Source organism: Adiantum capillus-veneris, chromosome 15 (assembly GCF_014529385.1).
Source record: "Adiantum capillus-veneris isolate H3 chromosome 15, ASM1452938v2, whole genome shotgun sequence".
Classification (NCBI taxonomy): domain Eukaryota; kingdom Viridiplantae; phylum Streptophyta; class Polypodiopsida; order Polypodiales; family Pteridaceae; genus Adiantum; species Adiantum capillus-veneris.
Genome location: NC_140945.1, coordinates 18,206,359 through 18,231,060, shown reverse-complemented (window position 1 = coordinate 18,231,060; position 24,702 = coordinate 18,206,359). Strand labels below are relative to the sequence as shown.

Below are 24,702 nucleotides of genomic sequence, written 5' to 3'. Positions count from 1 at the left end.
CTCTCTCTCTCTCTAATTTCTCTCTCCCCCGTGGCTCTTTGTCCCTCACTCCTTCCTTCTCTCTCTCTCTCTCTCTCTCTCTCTCTCTCTCTCTCTCTCTCTCTCTCTCTCTCTCTCTCTCTCTCTCTCTCTCTCTCTCTCTCTCTCTCTCTCTCTCTCTCTCTCTCTCTCTCTCTCTCTCTCTCTCTCTCTAGTACAATCATATAATAATGACTACATCACCAACGAAAAATATTTACATGATGATGATAATAAAATCAAGGCCAACATGAAAATCTAATATAAGTTCATAGCATTCCAAGTATACCATCTTATCTTGAGATATACAAAGCAATTAAATGGCTGATATTATCCCAGGTGTTGTGAATAAACAAAAAACTCATCTTTATGCACTATGATGGCAAAGAGAAACGTGAAGGTGTTGACAATCAAACCCAAATCTTACCTCACTGGCTACCTGGGCACAAACCAACTCTCTCTCTCTCTCTCTCTCTCTCTCTCTCTCTCTCTCTCTCTCTCTCTCTCTCTCTCTCTCTCTCTCTCTCTCTCTCTCTCTCTCTCTCTCTCTCGCTGCCGTTTTTTGACTTAGTAGACAATAGTTCACTCTTTTGATCATGATTCATAACGTCTTCATCCGAACTCCGATTTGGGTGATCTATAGACTCAATCAAAGAGCACAACGCCCTCTAGACATTGATGTAAAGATAGACATTTTTAGAGTTATGGAAGGCATTTTTGTAACATCATTTTTGAAGTGAACAGGTTCAAGAAAGTTGACTCTCATCTCTTATTTTATATACAATGTCTTCTAGTACTTGTTGCAAGGGTTCTTCTTCTTCAACAAGGTCCACAACCATTTTGGAAAATGATCCAAAATCTCCTAAGTGTGGAGATAGCAACACAACTACCCAACCAACGACATCAAAAACCATGATCATGGCATACTTGGTATCGTTGCAAGAGACCATAAACAAAGAAGGCAAAGACGTACAGGCACTTGCAATGGAGATTGGCACACTAAGGGTACTTGTGGTTGAGAATGAGAATCTCAAGAGTGCACTTGAGATGCAAACAACATGTTTGATGCTACCCATCTTTGTGAGACGGTCTACAATTACCAGTATGGCATCATGGGCACGATTTGTAGTAGGTAGTCCTACCACAAAATCCATAGAGATGCTCTCCCACTTACCTTGTGTAATCTCTAAAGGATGTAAAAGGCCACGTACCTTTAGGCACTCTGCCTTATTAACTTGGCACTGTTTGCAGTTTAGTACGTACTCTTGAACATCATGATGTAAGCCCGGGAAATAAAATTTCCATTGAACTAAGGCATACATCTTACAAATACCTAGATGACTAGCACTTGGACTATCGTGACACTCAAATAAGATTTGACGCCTAGTGTCTGAGTTCTTTGGTACACATACTCTACCCTTGTGGAGTAAGTAACCATTATCAATGCAAAAATTCTTCCAGCTTTTAAGCTCTTCCTGAGTAGGGGTGGAGCTCTATGTGTTGGAGTTTTTATCTACGCATGCAGAGTCATATCCTTCATGTTTTGGCAACCATTCTCATAAATCTAGGCTCTCCTAAGATGACACCTCTGTCTTGAAAACCCCAACAATGAACTCTAGGTTGGAGTCCACTCATTGACTCTCGTTTGGTTGCACATCCCTTGCTTCAATCAAGGTATTTGGAACCCTCATAGTATGGATTGTGCTTGGAGCTCCACTGTCCTTGTGCATAGTCATTGAAACCCTTGATCATAAGGATCCCATCGGTATGGGTACCTAAAATTTTGATCAACTAAATGAGTCTTTCACCTTGGTTCTTTTAGGACTCATTCTCTTTGTTTCTAGTCTTTTTTAGAGATAGTAGGTCTAAGCGTGATGGAGCGGTCCTCCAAAGTATGTATATCTCCCTGAATCTGAATTGCAGTGACAAGAGCATCCCTGTAATTCCCTCAGCTGTTTGGTTCAAGGTCTGGTAGCATTCTTTGTTGCCATAATCCAGCCTCCTACCGCATCAGTGGGCAGGGCGATCATCTCATGCCCAAGGTTTTTGACCACCTCATCTGGAGCGATCATAATGAGGGGAGCCGATTCCATCAGTTTCAATTCATACCGTAGATATGCTTTGTGAGAGGGGTCTTTGACTTCTGAGATCCAACACTGAAGTTCGTCGTGGCCGAATCCAAAGTGGATGTTGTGGTTGGATCTACAGATTTTTGTGTTGCTTTTCCAGTGCTTGTAGTTGGCACATCTGTTTGGTGAGCTTTGAATGTGGAGTTCTCTAACCCTTCTTCTTGCTCAAAGTCTACTGGGGCTGTTTGGTGAGGCTTTGCTTGATTGGCCCTCAGAGTCTCCAAGTCCCCCCGTGCCTCAACCAATTGCTTCCTCAATTCTTCAATTTCTTCGTCTTTGGCTCTTTGCAGGGCCCTATGTCCTGCTGTCATGATTTGTCTATCATACTTTTCCTAAGCCAGGGACTCTTTTAGATCGTTAACCTCTTGGTTCAGGGAGGTTGATCTTGCAGTCATGGTTGAGGAGGTGGGAGTCTCTTGTATGGCTAAGAGCTGAGTCAGAGTCCTGCTAACCACAACCTATCATCCTTGCAGCTTCTCATTTTGTTCCCTTTCTCTGGTTAGTTCCTCATCGAGGCATTGCTGCTCAACTTGCAGTGTAGAGTTGGCCTCCTTAAATTGTTGCACCTCCTTGCATTTTCTTGTTCTCTTTACAACTCGGATAGGACTTGTAGCTGTGCTTTCTCCAATTCTTCTACTCTTTGTTCTAGCTGCAAGGTGTTTTCAATTGCCTTAGACATGTCTCTTTTAGTATCTTCCAGTTCGAGCTCGCGCAGGTTGTAGAGAGTCCTTTGGCATTAAAACTGGAGCTTGATATGCTCTAAGTGAGCATCAATGTCAAATAACTAGACCATTTTTTCTCCCTCCTCTATTACAGATTGCATGCTTGGTTTCAGCTGGCTCTGTTGACCTTGATCTGATGTCCCAGCCTCATCAATCGTTTTTTCTTCAGTTTTAATTCTTCTATAGCCATTGAAGTGATGGTAGGCTTTGGTTGTGTTGCCTCCGTTTCTTGATATGTCTTTTGTTCCGACTGCATCTTCTTCGTTCCTTGCTCTGGGAGGTCTTCAACTTTTTCTTTCTCTTTTATTGCAATCTTTGAAGGTACCCAAGTGTCGTTGGGAGAATCAAACTCTTGACCCTACTGGTCAAGCATGTCTTGCCCTTCCTTTCCTTGTGAGTTATCTTCCTCTTTTTTGGTTTGAGTGGATTCTCAGACGATTCTAGATCATCGACATGTGGTTTCTTTGCCTCTTCTTTCTCCCTTAGCTCCAGCTTTTGTTTGAGCTCGTTATGTATCCATTGCCACATGGCGCTGACAATCTCTCAATTTTCCTTGGCTTCTTGTCTTTTCGACTGCTTGATCCGTTCCACAGCCACTGTCTACCTGCGTAGCAATGGAATGTTTTCTTCTTCTTCTTCTTCTTCTTCTTTTTCATCGTCAACCTTTGTTTCTTTTTTCTTCATGCTTTTGTTAGGGAATCCTTTCCCGCAACGCCTGCGCTTCTTCCATTGTTTTCCTGGCTTGAGTTATTGGGATGGCTTTTGCCACGCGGGAAGATTTCTTCCTCAATCTTGTATATTCCAGGGAGGAGAACTGGGTGTCAAGCTCCTCTTCTGAAGATTGGTACTCCGAAGGGGTATCTCTTTGTTGGGACCCGGCTTTCTGGCTACTCCAAGCATCCGACTCTGTCTTTTTGTTGTCTGAGTCCTTTATGGTTGCACTTTTCCTTGTTTGCTTAGCTTCTGGTTTTGGCCTTGTGGATGGTTTGGCCAGAGGTCTTACTTCTCTTTTAGATTTGTAAATTAGATCTATCTGCGCCTCTGTGAGTGGTAGATCATCAATCATCCCCAATGCTTGATAGGAAATCCATGTTAGCATTGGCCCTACGTTCATGTAGGCCTTACTTTTTTTGGCTCCCCTTTAGGTTTGCTTCGACGATGTTGGCGAGAAGGTAATTTTCAAAGTTACAGCTGACCACTCTCCTCTCTGTCAATCCCATTGCCATTACTACTGCCATGTGCAGTGTCCACATTTCTCGTGGGAAGATAGTGGCCTTCACTATTTCTCCGTCTACGACTTGAAACCTTCCAATGAATATGTTGGCCGGTATTGCTTTGAGTACCTATTCTGTGATATGAGCCTTCTCATGTGAGGAGATATTTGTTATCTCATAAGGTGCAGCTTCCCACTCCCTTTGTGTTTTCCTTTGAGGCATTGTGTGGTCAGTTTAGTATTGGAAATAGGGTTTAGCAATTGATCACAACCTTTGAAAAGTTGAAGAACATGCAAACTTGACCATAAAATGAAAAAATGAGCTTAACTTTGTCAAAACTACCCCAAATCTGACCAAACTTCACTAGTGCATTTAGGATTACTATAGGCACAAGGATATAGTGCAACATGTGGATTCTAGGAAAAAGGAACATGAATCGCGATCCATGTTTTGAAGCATTTTGAAAATCCAACTAGAGGAAGTTGTTCCTGGGCATATGGTGATGCTACTGTGCAAATTTCTCTAGATTTAGGGTTGGAGGTACATGGATCGCCATCCATGTTGGACAACATTTTGGAAATTTGATGATACCATCTGGTAGGGTTCATCTAGATGGTGCCTTGGTCCAAATTTTTTGGGATTTGGATCATTGGTTTGGTACTTAAGCTAATTTTTGGATATCTTCTTCAGACTTAGACAAATTTGGCATTTTGAAGTGGATTTTGAAACTCAAATGGCTTGAAACTTTATGGTTTGGCTTCTTTGAGCATACTAGGCTAGATGGTATGGATTTTTCTTTGTTTGGTCAAAAAGATACATGGATTGTGATCCATGTTGGGATGAATTTTGATACAATTTTTTTGCACATATTTTCCCAAAGGTCTTCCTAGTAAACTGGTGAAATTTGGTCAAGTTTGGACATGTTTTTTCTTAGTTTGCCCCATTTCCCAGTTTATGGCCATGTTTTTTTGTCTTGATCATATCTGTTTTTTGGAACCACTATTGGGCACATTTTTCGCCTGATATCTGTTATTGCCTTGATTCCTCATGTTTTGTGCCTATAATTCACAGCTTTGCCCAACTCCCTTTCAAATCCCACCATAATCTGAATTCATTGGAGGGAAAAATTGAGCCAAGAAAATTGCACCATTTTGCAGGTAATTTTTTTCTTGGTTTTGATTTTAAAAACACCTTTAAGTTGCATCTCCCTGATGATAGGCTTTGAGGAGAGTGTGAACCTTTCCAACTGGCATTTTTTTCTTTGAAACTGGCCAAAAGACCATTTTCAGATTGAAGGTAGCAACCTAGGAGGATTTGATGATTTCAAGAGCAATTTTTGCAGCATCAGTCATATTTTTGCATTCCCCAACTAGTGAATCACTCCTGCCCTGATTTTGGCAAAATAGAACATGGATCGCGATCCATGTTTGGAAGCATTTTGAAATTCCAGCTAGAGGAGGTTGTTCCTGGTCACCTGTGGATGCTCCTGTAAAAATTTTTCTAATTTTAGGGTTTGAGGAACATGGATCGTGATCCATGTTTCACCACCTTTTGCTGCTATTTTTGTCCTACCTGATTCTGCTAGCTACTTGGGATCTACTGATGAAAGGTTTTTGATTTTTGATGAGTTTTGAAGTCCCCCATTGACCCTGTTAGTTTGCAAATTTTGTGACTTTGTACTGCTTTGATTTGTTGTTTTGGCAATGTTGATGCAGTATGGGGCATACATACATGTTCTTGTAGGGTTAATGATCATACATGTCGAATCTGGTGTAGTAAGAGCTACCGAGGTGGTCGCAGCGGGTAGAAACAATTTAAAAAACCCTATGCTTCTGTAGCTCTCTCTCGCTCTCTCTCTCTCTCTCTCTCTCTCTCTCTCTCTCTCTCTCTCTCTCTCTCTCTCTCTCTCTCTCTCTCTCTACATAAGAAGGAGCTTATGTTGCCCCATTTGACTATATGTTCCTAATCTACCCGGAATGCCCCATTCATACTTACCTCCATTGAACATATCTTGTTTTTCATATCACCTGCAGTTTGAACTGTTCTTCATTTTGATATCTGGTTGACAAATGACGCTCGATCTGCAGTTTTCATTGATCCTTTAGAAGCTGGCTCAAAATCCATCTTGTGCAGATCACCTATAGTTTGAACTGTTCTTCATTCTAATATCTGGTCGACAAAAGACGCTCGATCTATAGTTTTGATTGATCCTTTAGAAGTTGGCTCAAAATCCATCTTGTGCCCTTTTCATATTTGCCATGTTACTTGGCCAGAAATTAGCCAAAGTTAGTGTTACCTCTCATACATACATATTCTTAACCGGGTATTAGATGGTGTCGGTACGGCTCATGATTATGCAAGCTAAGAGTTTATAGGCTGTGAAAAGCTTGTTTTAAAGAAAAAGAAAAGAAAAGAAAAGAACTAATATGATAATAATATATACAAAATGATAATCTTGCTGCATTTCCCCCCCTTCCTAGAGTGAGTTGTCCCAGACGAACATGTGTTAGAGTGCATGGGAACAAAATATGTGTCTATGCATAACCGTATAGTGTGTCTCTATGATGCCGATGGAGGGTATGCATGGAAACAAAATGCTATGCAAGAGAGGGGTGTTGAACAATATGTTTAGTGGCTGCTGGTGGTGAGGTCACATTGAATCTGCGTGGTCCAATAGTAGTAATTGCAGAAGATGCACCATGTGTTGACAGTAACCTGCATAAGTTGTGATGTTGCTGGTTGTTTTGATTGAGGGCTTTGTTTTGGCTGCCACTGAAATTGCTTGCTTGTGGATTCCCTAGAAGAGTCATCGTGTGAGCGAGTTTGTTTTGGTTTCCATATCCACTTGACATATTTTGGTTGTCAAGGTTGATGTTGGATTGGCCTAGGTTGTCCGACAAAGGCTGTGCACGGTTTGGCGAGGTCCTAATTCTATGAAGGCAAAGTAGATTGACTTGTATTGCTTTGTTGTTTGGGTATCCAAAATTTCTTCAGATTGGTTTTCATGATGGATTTTTTGATCCATACGTTCCTTACCATGGTTGGAAAATACCGTTGAACTAGTGCATGTGGTGATGCTAGAGGTTCCCATACATGGTTTGTTTGTACAAAGGGCGTGGCAAAAGATGGTCCTCTTGTCTGAGCTGTAAGGTATTGTCCTGCCAGTTTGGTGTGGCCTGATAAGTGCGCATCCACGGAACTCCCAGAATAATTGCTTTGTTAAGATGCTGATCTTCGACTACATGAAATTGATGCGGATAAATTGTGCCATCAATAGTGATTGGTAAATTTATGTGTCCCAGACTGTCCATTGTGCCTTTTTTTGCTACTTTGAACCCGATCGTGTTTGGTATTAGAGGTTCCCTTGTGAGTTTTTTGAAAGTGGAGTAGTTAACAACATTAGCTCTTGCCCCGGTGTCCACTAATGCTCGCTCGGTTGTGCCATAAGCAAGTTGTAACTTAATACATAGATCCATTCCATCTAACCATGTAGTCATCATTTGTATGGATGCTATCAGAGTATTCTTTGAAAGTTTGCTTTCTCCTTGCACTTTAATATTCTGATTTTGGCTTCCTGATGTGCCTGTTCTTGAATGTCATGTGCTTGACTTTTACGTTGATCTGCTACATGTATTGTTTTTAGTTCTTCTGGTGTTAGCGGAAGAAGATACTTCTTTATTCTGCAGTCACTCATCAAATTAGGCATCTCCTCACCTGCTAATGTTGCGAACTTGATGGTGCCACTTTGTGAGAAATCATGTATTACAAAAGGCCCCAACCCACGCCTTTTGAGTTTTTTGGAGTGTTGTTTGAGGGTATACACTAAAACGTAATCCCCTTTTTGAAACTCCTTGATAATTGCATGTTGATCATGGAAAGCCTTCATTTGTTTTTTCTGAGCATATATCCCTGTAGAGTGCGTAGGTGATGGAGAAGGTAGGAAATAAGACTACGCACACACACTAACACACAGCGAGACACACACACACACACACACACACACACACACACAATCGTTACCCTGTAGCAGCAGCCATTCAACGTGATGCTCTCCTCTTCTTCACTTTGAACTATTATCCAAAGTACATCTACAACATAGTATAGCAATGTTCGGCCGCCCATAACACAACGGACATATTCTTTAACATCATATTCTTTAACACTCCCCCTCAAACTCAGAATAAGATTGCATATGATGGATTCCCAATGCTTCATGAAAGTAGAAAAAATTCTCCTTTCCAAGAGCTTTTGTAAATATATCCTCAACTTGATCATTGGTCTTCACATACACCAAATCAATCTCACCTACCAAAACTTTTTCTCTAATGAAGTGATAATGTACTTCAATGTGTTTAGTGTGAGCATGGTAAACTGGATTCTTTGCCAACATGATGCTGCTAATATTGTCACAATATATAATGACACTACCAAGATAGTCAAAACCAAAGTCTACCATAAGTACTCTCAACCATGACTCTTCACATGCTGCCAAAGCTGCTCCATGATATTCAGCTTCTGTACTTGATAATGCTACAGTTAATTGCTTCTTGCTACTCCAACTTATCATACTATTGCCATTGGAAAATGCATAACCACTTTTAGATCTTCTATCCATAAAATCTCCTGCCCAATCTGCATCTATGTAACCATAAAGACAAAGCTTCCCATTCTTTTCATAAAACATTCCATAACTGATAGTGGCTTTCACATATCTCATAATCCGTCTCACTACATCAAGATGACTTTTACATGGCTATTGCATGAATTGACTCACAACACCCACTGCGTAACTCAAATCTGGCCTTGTTATTGTCAACTAAATAAGACTTCCAACCATCTTGCGATACATAGTGACATCATCAATGTAATGTCCATCATCAATCAACTTCACATTTTGATCAAGAGGTGTATCAACCGGTTTGCACGCTGTCATTCCATACTTCTCAAGCATATCCAACACGTATTGTCTTTGTATCATCCAAATTCCTGATAAAGTGTCGACAATTTCAATTCCCAAAAAATATCTCAACTCACCAAGGTCCTTCATGTTGAATTCTCTCAACAAACTCTTCTTGACATGCAAAATTTTCTCATCATGACTTCCAGTGAGAATCAAGTCATCAACATAGATAACAATAATGACGATCTCTCCATCAACATGCTTCAAAAAAAATGAGTGATCAATAGTAGACTGTTTAAATCCAATCTTCTTCAAGAATCTGGTTATCTTTTCACACCAAGCTCTAGACGCTTGCTTCAAACCATACAATGCTGTCTTCAACTTACACACATAATATGGAAACTCTGGATGTTGATAACCCTCTGGCTGTATCATATAAACTTCTTCTTCCAAGTCACCATTCAAGAATGCATTATCGACATCCATTTGGCGTAACTTCCAACCGAACATACTTGCCATTGCAATCACCAATCTGATTGTTGTCATCTTTGCAACTGGACTAAATATCTCATCATAATCAAGACCTTTTGTTTTGCATAATCTTTAGCAACAAGCCTCGCTTTGTATCTTTCCACACTACCATATGACTTGCACTTGACTTTGTATACCCATTTTGAACCAACTGCTTTCTTTCCACTTGGCAAGCAAACCAAATCCCAAGTGTCATCCTTCACAAGAGCATCCATCTCATCATCCATAGTTGACTCCCATTCTGATTTTCCAATTGCCTCTTGAAACCATGTAGGCTCTTTATGTTGCACACGTGAAACCATGTATGTGTAATGTGTACGCATGTAACCTTGTATGTCAATCTATCAACTGGATAACGCACCCTCTCTGATCTTCTCAACTGTGGTGCACTCTTCTCTTCAACTCTTGCATATGGGGGTACATATTTCTCAGTATGCTTACTGCCAGGTGTCCTCAAATGTGGTAAACCATACTCTTCATTGAGGCTTTCATCTCCATAACTCTCTTCAACCACTTTCTTCTTGCCTTTCTCATCTTGCTTCTTATCTCGCAAACGACCGCTCCATGGGTTAACACTTCCTGTACTCTCCTCTACCATATGTGGTCCTGAAATAGTTCTTGTTGATGGTCCTAGCTTATCAACAACATGACGCACATTCTCTTGCTCTTCATACTCATCTTCTATCATCACTGGCTTTGGTTTATACCATGGTTCATGCTCACAAAATCTGACATCTCTACTGACATAAACTTGTCTTATCGTAGGATCATAACACTTGTAACTTTTCTTTTCAATTGGGTAGCCCAAGAATATACACTTCACTTCCTTTGGTTCCATCTTCTTTCTTGCTTCATTTGGCACATGAACATAGCAAACACATCAAAAAACTTTTATGTAGGAATCTGTTGTCTTGATCCCATAAAGTCTCTCATAAGGTGAAATTTCATGGATGGCGGTTGTTGGCGTTTGATTCATAATGTGTACTGCTGTATGAACTGCTTCAGCCCAATATGTTAATGTCATATTCATCTCATTCATCATGGCTCTTGCAATTTCTGCTATGACTCTATTCTTTCTCTCAGCAACTGCATTTTGTTGTGGTGTGTATCCGCAAGTAATCTGTCTTCTTATGCCTTGTCCACGTAAGTAATCATCAAAACTGTGTGACATGTACTCTCCCCCCCCATCTGTACATAGGAATTTAATTTGACAACCATTCTCTTTCTCAACCATAACTTTGAACTCCAAGAATACCTCAAATGCCTCTGACTTTGCCTTTAGAAAGTAAACCCATGTCATTCTGCTGTAATCATCTGTGAATGTGATAAAATATCGACAAGCATTTGGTGTAGCATGATCACAAGGTCCCCAAATATCTGAATGAACAATTTCCAAAGGACTTTGGCTAATTCTCCCCCTCTTTGGAAATGGTAAACGAGATTCCTCTCCAAATTGACAAGCTTCACAAACATGATCAAAATTCAATCTGCCAAACTTTGGTAATCCACGTACAATTTAATTTGATTGCATATGCTTTAGTCTTCTAAAATTGACATGACCAATCCTCTTATGCCATAACTCTGCCCAATCATCTTAAGTGGCTGATTTGTTTGCAGACATACCACTGTGTAAACATGGATCTCCAGCTTCCAATGAGAACAAGCGACCTTCCTTTCTTCCTCGTGCCGATATCTTGGCCGGTCTGCCTTTGTGAAACTCCTCTATGAAGCATCCATAACGATTGAAACGGACTTGCAACCCTTGATCTGTCATTTGTCCAACTGATGCTAAATTATTTGTGATTGAAGGCACATATAGAACATCTCCCAATGTGTTGTATGTCCCGTCTTTTTCTAGCAATGGAACTGAACCAACATGTGTAATCCGATGCATAGTATCATCACCTGTAGCGACAAACTCATCCTCTTCTAACTTCTCTTTTCTGTCAAACCATTCACCATGATATGTCATATGATTTGTGGCACCATTATCTAAATACCAATCATCTATATAATGCGGCTCCACCATGCTTCCAACAACATGCTCCATAGGAAATAAATGTCCACTCAATCTATTGTCATATATATTTTGATCATGAGGATTGAAAGTTTCCTCCATGTCTGCCATAACCTCGGCCTTTTCCACCATGATCACGATTTTGATTTAGCCTTGTGTAACATTCTCTTTCAAAGTGACCATAAATGCCACATCTGCTACAATATCCATCTCTTTGAGGATGTACAAATCGTCCACCTCCATGTCCACGAGGTCGGGCTCTCCCCCTGTCTCTTTGGCTGTAATCATTGTAACTTTGACTTTGTTGGTTTTTCCATTGACCTCTTCCAGCATTGTTTCCATGACTATAGTTTCCTCTTTCACGTCTATTGTTTCCACGACCTCTAGAGTAAAAAACCTGATCTCTGGAACTGTTATTTGATGTAGAAGGACGTGACTTGCCTAACTTCACCTCTTCTTGCAAAAAAAAGTTTACTAACTCTTCAAAATCAGGCATGTGTCCTCGAACAGATATAGATGTATCCAATGACTTGTATTCCGGTCCCAAACCATTCAATGTCACTGAAACTAAGTCATCATCTGGAACTTCAACATTAATGCTCGCAAGATCTTCCTGCATTTGCTTTATCTCTGTCACATAATATGATATGGATCTATTTCCTCGCCATACACAATGTAATCTTTGCTTCAAGTGAACTTTTTGTGGTTCTGTATTGGAGCTTTTCATTCTTGCTAGTATCTCCCATGCTTCCTTTGGAGATCGAGGCTTCTTCACATGTGGTATAAAGAAGTCACTAATGCATAGTGAAATCCAATGCATCACTTTCCTTGAATTCTCGATCCACTTCTTGTAAGCTTCTACTCTTGCTTGCCATGTTTTATGTGCTTCAACATTCTCTCTGTTTGGTTCAAAATCAACCTCAGGACACTCTTATTCACCTGTAATGTAGTCCCATAAACCTTTGCCCATGATAAAGTTTTCCATCGTATAAGACCATATGATGTAGTTCTCTCTGGTCAGCTTCTCTCCAACAATCTGTGACTTGAGTTGAACTTTCTACCATCTTTACTCTCTCAATTTCTTCCAAAAGATTTTGACAAAATTTTGGTAGAGTTCCGTTTGTATTTGGACAATATCTCAAGTGACAATCTCAACCAAGTGACAATCTCAATAAATCACTGCCAAGGAAAAATCCACTGACTCACTTTGCCACAGACTGACTCAATACTATGCATAAATACTCTAAAACAATGTCCACATGGACTTGTATGCAAATGCAATCCATACGCTGTCCTGTATCACATATCCATACATCCACCTTCTTCCCATAGTCGTAAACAACATATGAGGTCTTTAGCAAGGCCAGTCGGGGTTTGCTCCAGTGCCTAATCCACCTTGCCAAGGTACCAAAGCTCCCAAGGCAAGGCTTTAAAAAACCTCACTCAACCCTCACAAAGGCTGCAGTTTTCCAAAATACATTAACCGCATATCCATAAATAACCACAAAGTACTCAATCTGACAATATTACCACCTCAACTTCTTTCCACAACCTTTCTTACATAGGTGGTTGTCCATAACGGACCCACAACAACCAAATGTAATCTTCGAGAACACAATATCATGATGCAAAAGCTCTATGCCACTCTCCAAAACCTGTGTAAATGCTGAATTCTTCACCTATAACCTGTAAATCTACTGCCGAGAGCAAAACTGGAAATCTTCTATGCCTATGAGAGCTGGCTGTTTGCTGCAAAAAATTTCTATTTTTGGAAAATTTGAGTATGCCAATGCATTGGGAATGCCCAAAAACAGAAAGATAGACTTCTGGATCACTGTATTTCGAGTTCGGGTGAGGGAGTTATGACCAAAAAACCTCTCTTTTTTGCTGTTTTCCAGAGCTGCGGAAATCTGTGTATTGACTGTAGCTCCTTAAACTGAGCTCTGATACCACTTTGTAGAGTGTGCATGTGATGGAGAAGGTAGTAAATAAGACTATGCACACACACTAACACACATCGAGACACACACACACACACACACACACACACATAATCGTTACCCTGCAGCAGCAACTGTTCAACGTGCTGCTCTCCTCTTCTTCACTTTGAACTATTATCCAAAGTATATTTACAACATAGTATAGCAATTTCCAGCCGCCCATAACACAACAGACATATTCTTTAACATCATATTCTTTAACAATCCCAGCTATATCTTTCATTCTGGTTTCATCTAATTGCTCCAGGGTATCTAGTCTTTTCGATAGCTCGTGGCCCATCCACCCTAATAGTGTTGCAACTAGTAGGGTTTTGATTAAGAATTCCATGGGTAGAATCTCATTAATCCTGAACACCAGGTTAAAGGGAGTTGTCTCAATGGAAGTTTTAAAATCTACTCTGTAAGCCCATAATGCTGTGTGTAGCTTTTGATCCCAACAATTTCTTGAATCACTGACTATTTTGGTGAGTACCATGCATAAGATTTTGTTGGTACTCTCCGCTTGCCTGTTGGCTTGCGGGTGATAGGGTGCTGATTTGCGATGGACCACCATGAATTTATCAAGGAAGCTTTCAATGACGTTGTTTAGAAAGTGCGTTTCCCTATCACTTACTAGTGGGTAGACCATATCTTGTAAAATATGTTCGAAAAGGAATTGAGTTGTAGTTTGTGTATCGTTTTTTTGTGTTGCCTTTGCTTCTGTCCATTTCATCATGTAGTTTATTGCTACTATGATCTATTGTGCGTGCGATTTGTATCCCGGAGGTATGATGGGACCAATAAAGTTGATGCCCCATTTGGCAAAAGCTCGTACTCCCATCATTGGCCTTAATGGCATTTCATCTCTTCGTAGGGGTGGTTTGGTGCGTTGACATTCATCACATCATTTGACATAGGTCTCTGCATCCATAAATAGGGCTGGCCACCATATGCCTAAGTGTAGCACTAACTTTGCCTTTTTATCAGCAGAGAAATGTCCCCATGGCTGTCTTGAATGTGCTTGTCATTAGGTGAAATTTGGACTCACAAAGGGGCCCTTTAAGCAGTTTGACTTTACCTCTCTCTACCAAAACGGGCGCATGGATAGATTTTTGCAAACAAACTCTAAAGTTGGCGGAGGTTTGACAATTAGGATGTCCTCTTCAAGCTGTATCTACTGATATATAGCACGCCATGAGATTCTCCATATTTTAGAAGATTCTTTTTGGATTCACTTAGATTCCGACAGAGTTGTCATATCATAGTTGAATAAAAAAAAGAATCTTCTAAAATATGAGGAATCTCATGGCGTGCTATATATTAGTATAGAGCTTGAAGAGGACATTCTAACTGTCAAACCTCCGCCAACTTTGGAGTTTGTTTGCAAAACTTTATCCATGCATCCATTTTGGTAGAGAGAGGTAAAGTCAAACTCCTTAAAGGGCTCCTTTATGAGTCCAAATTTCACATAATGTCTAGGATAACATAAAATTTTCTTTTCGTAGCACACAATCGTAGTTGTTCGTATTTCCCCTCCTATACAATTGGTTGGCAATTAACAGATAGTGTTTGGCCTCTTTTTCTACAGCTTTCATTCTTGCCTTTCTCCATCCCTCAGAGAAGGTCTTGTTTCCTAAGTGCTCAGTTATGTGAGTACTCCATTTGGGTGCTTGTACTACTCGAAACGGGGTGACATGTTCCACTAGAGGTTGTTTTGTACAGATATCACATGATTTTGCATATGTATGGACATTGTGTTCCATGTTTTTCCAATAGACCTGTTCACTCCACCTTGGAACCATTTCAATGTTAAACAAATACAAATATAGTAGATCATATCGATACCCTCAGGTGCTTCCCCATGGAACAGTCGTGAAAGATGATCTGCTCATGCGTGTGTGTAGTCCCCTTTTTTACGACTATCGTGAAGTCAAACTCAAGCAATAGTATAAATCAACGAATAATCCTTCTAGTGTTGCAAGGTTTTCTTACTAGATATAGCAGTGCTTGATGATCCACGAAGAAAACAAATTTTTTTTCAAGAAGGTAGTGTCTAAATTTTTTGACAGCATATATCATTGCTAGATCTTCTCTTTCCGTAGTGGTATAATTTTTCTCTCCGTTGTTTAGCTATAGGCTAGAGTAGCATTTTCTTCTCTCCAGGCTGGGCTAATATGCATCCTATGGTATAGGCCGATGCATCAACATGAACATGAAAGATTTTTCTCCAGTCAAGGGCTTGCAAAATTAAAGCAGAAATTAATTGCTGCTTCAATTTATGGAAAGCCTGCTCGCATTCTTCTATCCATTCAAACTTAGCAATGAGGCCGTACAACGACTTAGCTATTATAGCATATATATATGAAACACCTGTAGTACCCACATGACCCATAAATGCCTGCACTTCTTTCATCTTTCTTGGTCTCGGTAGTGTGGAAACTATTTGTACCTTTTCTTGATCGGTGGAAATTTTGTTTTTGGACACAATGTGGCCCAAAACTTTACCTTGTCTTACCATGAAGACACATTTTTCAAGGTTTCAGTAAATACGATACGTTCTGAACTTTTCAAAGACTTTTCCTAGATGCATTATGTGGTCACTTGTCCAATGAAAATGAACACAAAGATCATCCATGTATATCTCTTGAAATTGTTTGAGATATGCCTTGAATGCATGACTCATTAGTCTTTGGAATGTAGCAGGGGCATTAGTCTGGTCGAAAGGCATTACCTTGTAGGAAAATATACCCCACTTTGCTGCAAAAGCTATCTTATGTTGGTTTTCTGCTTTAATTGTCAAGTGGTTGTAGCCTGAGAACCCATCCAAAAAACTATAGGCCTCTTTCCTTGCTACCCTCTCAATAACATGATCCGTTATTGGCAATGGATAGTTATCCATGATGGTGCCTGCATGAGAAATAGCCCTCCCCAGAGGTCTATGCATAGAATATACAATCTACACCTTTATACAATTTGCAATATACATCAAGGTTGCGGAAGAATTTGTATAGCGGAGGAGTTCTCAGCGCACGACCAAGCATGGAGTTTAGGCCATGAGCCGGACTGTATCTAGAGTTACCTAGCGACTAGTGCTACCCCTGAATGGGTGTTATGAATGAAAGCGTACTCAAGAAAAAATATAACATTGTGGAGGGTGAATATATGTGTACACCGTTTTGCGGGAAGAGAGAGAGAGAGAATATAGTGGAGGGTGAAATAGAGTGCACAGAGACATGAGAAATTGACAATAAAGAATCTTTAAATGCCCATCTAAATTGAACAGGCAACCATGTATTAATGCAATCACAAAATCTGGGTATAGCATAACATAAAATTTTCTTTTATGACAAAATAACTAGCAGAGCACCGGACCTTGTGTAGCGATCGACCGGTCCACCCACTTCCGCTCTACTATGGACAGAGAGAATTTCACTTCGCCGGGAGTGAGCCAAAACACCTCCATCCTACCTGAGCCAGACATAGGTGAGGCCACTTCGCCTCCCTCCATGAACGTGAGCTCTGAAAGGATCCCAAATACCAGCAGGTGGTAGGGTATCAACAGCAACCATACCAGTTTAGGCGCTACGCCTCTTCGATGCCCAGCATCGTGTGCTTAGGCCAAGCCAAGGCAAGATCCCTGATGCGTTAGTCGTGTAGGTCATTCAACCCCCGATGCACTAACCGTGTAGATGAGCCTAACAAAAAGAAGAAGACCTAGGCAACACCCCCGATCTAGCAAAGCCCCAGGTCAGCGACCCTTTAGTCTAAGGCTATGCGATGTAGGTGATCCTAGTCTTATAGCGACCCTGCCATGAGAAACATAACACATGAGTCCAATAACAATAGCACTTCCCAGATGCACAAACAATTCCTTTTCCAAATAGTTAGACTGTACAGGGTCTCTACCCTTACACATCTACCATAAACCATCTTGATCACTTCATGATCCAATGCAAAACCCATAAACCATAAACCATAATCCAATCACATCACACAGGTGAGGTCTCCATCCTACTTGGGTGAGGCACGACCAATCGTGCATAACCACTTTAGAATATAACATGGCTGCAAAAGTTTCGGCAGCATTTTGGCAGCATAACTCAATCCAAAAAAAAAAACCATAAGCCACACCGGCTTCCACCATAAAATATCAACCATAATCCATGAGGGAATCTCAGTCCTTAACCATAAAATCTCAATCATAATCACACTGAACCAACTCCCACACTTGGAGTTTGACATATACCTTGCAATCAATCGGAGTCTACACACGTGACCCTTAAGATGTGATTCTTTCATGCATAAAAAGAGTCCGACCAATGACTAATCATGATATAAAAATCCAATTTTTACAACATCCAACCGTGCAAAGTTGATGCATCACATCCGCACTTCACCACTGAGTCTCTAGCGCCTAGAGCTAGTTTTGACCTAGAAAGGTGGAAAGCAATCATAACCATGTATATGAGGTATCCACATCAATCCATGAGTTCACATACATCATATGATAACATTCCAACACCATAAACATGATGCAACACAACTCCGACCTTTAGGTCAACCATAAACCATAACTTCACACACAAAGCAGAAACAATTTTTTTGACATTTTTTGGGAGCATGCAAAACATGCAAATGAAAGTGTTTGACCTCAAACCAATGCATCAAGTTAAGCTCTATAATGTAGACTATCATCCCATCACGTCACTTTGACCATATGATACTCACACAACAAACGATAACCTCCAAAGAAAGTCACTTTATTCATATCTGTCTATGCGGTTCGGAATGTTTAACCATATGCTTTTATGTAAATTTAGGGCCATATAATAATTGAAATCAACTCACCAAAAAAAACCATAGAACATATCAAAACGGCTCGGTTAACTCACGACGTCATATGGTATCCCCCTTTGATAGCACTCCTACATGTGTAGGTAAAACTGATAATAGAGTGACTAATAACTCGCATTCCCAAAATGATAACGGAGATTTAAATTTATTTATCATCATTTTTTATCAATATTTTCAATTGGTTAAGTGGGTTTGCCCATCCGGAGAATCTATATAGTAGTTCTCCAAGGAGCTTGGAGTCAAAATTTTTGGTTGTGTAGTGGGTAGCAATCTGTTTTTTGACCATATCTCTTAACTCGTGCGTGTTTTTCACATGACACATAAGAGAGAAAATGTTCTAAATGATGTGTTTTATCCATGATATAAAGGGTTCGGGCTGATTCATAGCAATTTTTTATTTATGACCAAAACAATATTCCTACCACTTCTTTGACGTGAAACGAAAAGCGCTTCTTTATGCACGTGCGTGACTATAACGCATCATGTGAATAAATAAACGTGTAAAACATGATGAAACAATCATGAGGCAATCTCGTATGTACTTAGTTAATCCGTACATATTGCACTCGTATACCAAAACAATCACCGAGAGGGTGACTACGTAGAAAAAAAACGAGATAGAGAGAGAGAGATGATGACTATGAAGTTTATGGTTTCTCACCGTGCTTTTGGATTGATTTGGGATTGTCGAAAGGCTTCTTGCTTTGCCGCAAGAGAGCGGTGATGAGAGCTATGTAGAGGTATTCGCCACGAAAACTTCCGGAGAGCGCGTACACCGTGAAACGAGAGAGAAGATAATAAGAAATTAGAGAGAAAGTATCCTTCTTCTTCTTCTTCTTTATGAGAGAGAAGAGTTTATGGAGATGCTGATGAAGAGCTTCCACCACTCCATATAATAGATAAGTAATTTTGACGGCAAAGCGAGAGAGCTTCCGCGTCTAAGAGTGTATCTATCCTCCTCAAAGTGAAAGAAGAGAGGTCTTTATATAGGCTCTCAAGGCCAAAAGTACTAGCTAATAATAGAGTGAGCAAGCAGAGACAAGTTCGCGCACGTTCATAGCTTTTCAATTTCTTTTATAATTTTTTTTCTCTTGAGGACATGGATTTCGATGCGCGATTTAGAGACTCTAAAAAGAAGCTTGGCTCCCACGAAAAGAGTCCTAAACTAAGCTCCTCCTCCCTTTTTTAAAAGAAAGAGTCTTTCTTTCCTAAAAACAAGCCTTTGCTTTTTGGTGGTCAACTCTCCCACTTACCATTCAATTTTTACATTAAATTTGACCATCCAAACAGTATCTATCGAACTAATGAAAACTGTAGCTAAACTACGCCACACCGTAACATCCCGACATAATTATGTCTTTCTAATATTGTCAACCAAAATTCGACAAAATAGATATTGGAAGCTATTTTTCTTATTTTTAAAAGAGACCCAAAAATTGGAAATCTTACATCCTCCCACACATGAAAAATTCGAGGTGTCCTCACCTCGACATGAAGTCAAGATAATTTAGTCTCATTACATCATCATGTTCCCAAGTGGCATCTTCCTGAGGATACGTTGACCATTTAACAAGGTGTTCAATAATGGTATGATTACGTAGAGGCTTGATTTTGATCTGAAGTATCTCTTTGGGATATACTTCAAAAGTTCCGTCGTTGGATGTAGATAATAGAGAATCATCAAGAATATATTGTGGATCAGGTACATACTTCTTGAGTAAGCTGGCGTGAAAAACATCATGTACCTTTATGTGTGGTGGTAACAAGAGTCTGTAAGCTTGGTCATTAATTCGTTATGTGATTACAAAAGGTCCATAATATCTTGCACTTAGCTTCTTACACTTACCCATTGATAAAGAACTACGTTTGGGTTTCACTCTCAAGAATACCATATCCCCTTCTTCAAAAAGTCTGGTAGATCGTTTTGGATCAGCGTAACTCTTCTGTCTATCTTGAGCAGTCTTAATATCTTGCCGTATAAGATTGGTTTGTAGTTGCATTTCATCCAATATTTCTTTGGATGCTTGAACTCGTATGAGAGGGTCTGTCCATTTGAGTGGAGTAAGACACTCTTGCCCATACAATGCTTGAAAAGGAGACATTCCAATTGAGTGTTGGAATGATGAGTTATACGCAAATTCAATCAAATACAAATAGCTGGTCCATTTACTCTATTCATGCATACAATAAGCTCTCAAAATTTCTTCAATGATTTGATTTGTTCTCTCTGTTTGCCCATCAGTTTGAGGATGATAAGCAGTACTAAAGGCTAAATGGGTCCATGTAGCTGAGAATAAGCTTTCCAAAAATTAGAGGTGAACTTCGCATCACAATCAGATATTATCCTTCGAGGTAGACCATGATACATAAAAACACCTTTCATGAAGACTTGAGCTATGTCCTTAGCCGTAAATGTTGTCTTGACTGGAAATAAATGGGTCATTTTTGTAAGCATATCAACAACCACAAAAATAGAATCATATCCCAGAGATGTAGGAAGTCATGTAATAATATCCATAGATATGCATTCCCACTTCATTTGTGGAGCATCAATAGGTTGAAGCTTACCGGGATATTGAATTCGTTCAGCTTTAATATGTTGACATGTTAAATATCTTGTAACATAGTTCAACACATTGCACTTTACTCCTGGCCAAAAGAAACTCTTTCTTATAGTAGAGTAAGTCTTAATGTACCCTAGATGTCCTGCTATAGGTATATCATGAGCTTCTTGCAATATCTGAAGTTTGATTTCAGCTTGATTTGGAATACAAAGATGATTACCAAAGTAAAGGTCATCATCTTCAACATGAAAGCTTTTGATTTTCCTTTCCTACTTCTCTGTGCGATTATTTAGGTTTATCAAGTATTGGATTCTTAAGTAATACGGATCATTAGTCATATCTTCTCGAATAAGGTCAATTAGAGAAGTAGTAGAGGTTGTGAGAGCTGCTACTATACTCTTCTTGCTCAAGGCATTAGCCACCAGATTTTCCTTCCCAGGTTTATACTTGATTCCAAAATCATATTTGCATAACAATTCCATCCATCTTCTCTGTCGCATATTAAGGTCAGGTTGGGTGTAGATCCACTTTAGGCTTCTATGATCGGTATGTAGTTCAAATCTCCTTCCAAGAAGATAATGTCGCCATACTTTAAGAGCAAGCACAACGGCCAATAATTCCAAGTCATGCGTAGGATAATTCAACTCATGTATACGTAACTTACGAGATTCATAAGCTACTGGTTTTCCTTCTTGAGGCAGAACGTCACCAATTGCTTGTCCACTTGCATCAGTGAGTATAGTGAATGCCCTTGAGAAGTCTGGAAGCTGTAGTATTAGAGCATTCACCAAAGCTTCTTTGAGTTTTTCAAAACCAGCTTGAGCACGTTCATTCCAAGTAAAAAAAATTTCTTTCTTAAGCGTATTAGTCAATGGAGATGCAATCTTAGCGTAAACTTCAATAAATATGCGATACCATCTTGTCAAACCAAGAAATCAACGTACTTCCCGTAATGATTTCGGTGTAGACCAAGCTTTGACAGCTTCAATCTTACTTGGGTCAGTAGAAACACCATCTTTGGATACAATAAATCCCAGATGTTCCACCTTGTCAGTGAAAAAGGTGCATTTGCTACGTTTGGCATAAAGTTGATTTTGACGGAGAAGTTCAAGTACTCGTCGCACATGCTGTTCGTGTTCTTCTCTGTTTCTTGAGTAAACCAGGATATCATCAAAGAAGACAAGAACAAAATCATCAAGATGTTCTTGAAACACGTCGATCATAAGACGATTAAAAGTTGCAGGAGCGTTAGTAAGTCCAAAAGGCATAATTGTAAATTCATAATGTCCAAAACGAGTATTAAATCCGGTCTTTGATATATCCTCCTCCTTGATTCGGATTTGGAAATACCCTGACCTAAGATCAATCTTTGTGAAGATAGAAGATCCATGTAATTGACCAAGCAATTCATCAATCCTTGGTATTGCATACTTATTCTTGATTGTTAGTTGGTTCAATCCACGATAATCAATACAGAGACGTTAAGTACCATCCTTCTTCCTATTAAAGAGAACAGGAGTACTCCATGGAGAAACACTAGGTTGAATGAAGCCTTGTTCAAGAAGTTGTGTTAATTGTTCCTTGAGTTCGGCAGATTTGGATACTGACATCTTATAAGTCTACGAGCAACTGGTTGAGCTCCTGGAGTAAGATCTATTGCATGATCAACATCATGCCTCGGTGGTAGATGAGAAAGTTCTTCGGTAAATACATCATCAAACTCTGTTATCCATTCGAGTTCAGGTGAATCTATCTTCTTCTCTTTAGGGTTAAGCTTTACTTTGTAAATCTTCTCATTCTTCCTATAACTCTTCATAAGTTTAGTAAAGTTCACTAGTTTGAGCTTAGGCTTTTCCCTTTTTCCAGTAACTGTAACTCTAGCGTCTTGATCATTTTGAAAAGTTCATGAAGCATCTTTACAATGTATATGAGCATCGTTGGTTTAAAGACAATCCATCCCTAGGATTCCATCGTAAATTCCGATGGGTAAGACTCTGAAGTTTGCATGTAGTAGAAGATCTAACCTTCCTACCCGTAGCTAATTCTACTGTAAGGTCTGTATCAAGGTGTTCAGTCAGAATGAGGTTTCTGATGCACTTAGGAGATATGAAAGAATGGGTACTTCCTGAATCAACCAATAGGATAAAATGGTTACCTTAATACTCTGCTAGGATTTGAATAGCTGAAAATTGTTCATTCACTCCCTGATGTTCAATTGCAGCATGAACATACACGTTTACCTGATTTCCTTCCCCTCTAGCCCCTTGAGCTCTGTTAGCTTGAGGTCTTCCCTGAGGTCTTTGATTTCCCACTCCTCCTAGACGAAGTCGACGATTAACATTCCCATTGTTGTTATTGCTGATAGGTGGTCCGTTCTGAAAAAAAGGCGGATTGCCTGGTCTAAAATTCCCCTGGTTTTGAGGCGGTCTTTGGTTTTGGTTAAAGTTCTGTTGATTGAAGTTCCTCTGAACTGCCGATGGCCTAGGTCTAAATTTCCCATAATTCCGATTCGGATTGAAATTTCTATGTTCATAATTGTCCACCAATCCTGTGAAGCTTGAGTTGTTAAAGGGACATCCCTGGATTGATGACCAGAATCAAAACAAGTGTAGCATAAATGATCCTATCTAGCTCTCATACGTAATAAGCTCTCTCTTCTTTGTTGTGGAGTTCTAGATCTTTGTTCCTCCTTTGGACGAGGTCTTTTGATTTCACAAACAGAAACAGGTTCTGGTTTCCTCTTTTTGGCAGTAGATAACTCTATTTCAATGGGTTTTCCTACATCAAGGACATCTGCAAAATTGGTAAGGCGAAGACTTTGGAGCCTAGTCTTCATAGGATTATGTAGCCCTGGCACGAATTGAGCTACCTTAATCTCTTGAGCCATCTCTGTTGGAGTATACTTGACAAGGGTTAAGAAATGTTGGTAGTATGATTCCAGATCTTTGGTCCCCTGAGTACAATCAAGAAACTCGTTCATACGGTCTGAATGATAAACTTTGTTCTGATAGTTCTTCTTACGTTGAGTCTTAAGATAATCCCAAGTTGCAGCATTAGGATCAACATTGTTCTCTGTGCAATGGTCTCTCCACCAATGCTTGGCTGTTTTTTCCAGTTTGAACTTAGCGATGATAGCCTTGTTCACTGCCGATGAGTGAGCCAAATCAAAGTAGTCATCCATGCGCTCTATCCAATCTTCAAGAATCTTGCCTACATCTTTGCCTTCCCCGCTAAAATTTCCAGGTTGAGACTTGCAAAGCATAGCATCGATGTCTCTATCGATGATGGTGTGTTGAGGAACAATAGGTGCATTTGCGTTAGCAGCCAGCCGCATTTCCTCTAGGAGGCATGGTAACTTTCTGCACCATATCAACCAAGATCACACTTAGCAAAATATCCTGTTTCACGTGAAATCACTTAAATCAATTTGAATAGTCATTTAAGATAAGATGAGAAGCAATTAGGATAAGGAATAACAAATCAATCAAATTTTGATATCACAAAACTTTGAGTTTTCAAAAGTCTACAAGGTTTTTAGGAAGTTTCTAATAAATCCTAGTGGCTCTAGCATAATGTAATTGATAATATCCATTGTGACATCCTTCCACCAATGGAGCATAGTTGTCCCATTCCTTCAGTATTTCTGATGGTTGATTCAATAGTCCTTTACGATCTTTGGCTGGAACATCTCTTCATTGGCGTATGAGTCATACCATTGTGTGAGTTAGAGATTTGTTTGTTACAAGAACCCCCATTTCAGTGTGGATAATCGCC

General features: G+C 39.8%; 1 pseudogene; it reads right to left on the bottom strand.

Annotated features, from left to right (window-relative positions):
• Positions 1 to 2,608: 2,608 nt before the first annotated feature.
• LOC147440350 (uncharacterized) overlaps positions 2,609 to 24,702 on the bottom strand; it is a 43,290-nt pseudogene continuing 21,196 nt past the window's right edge.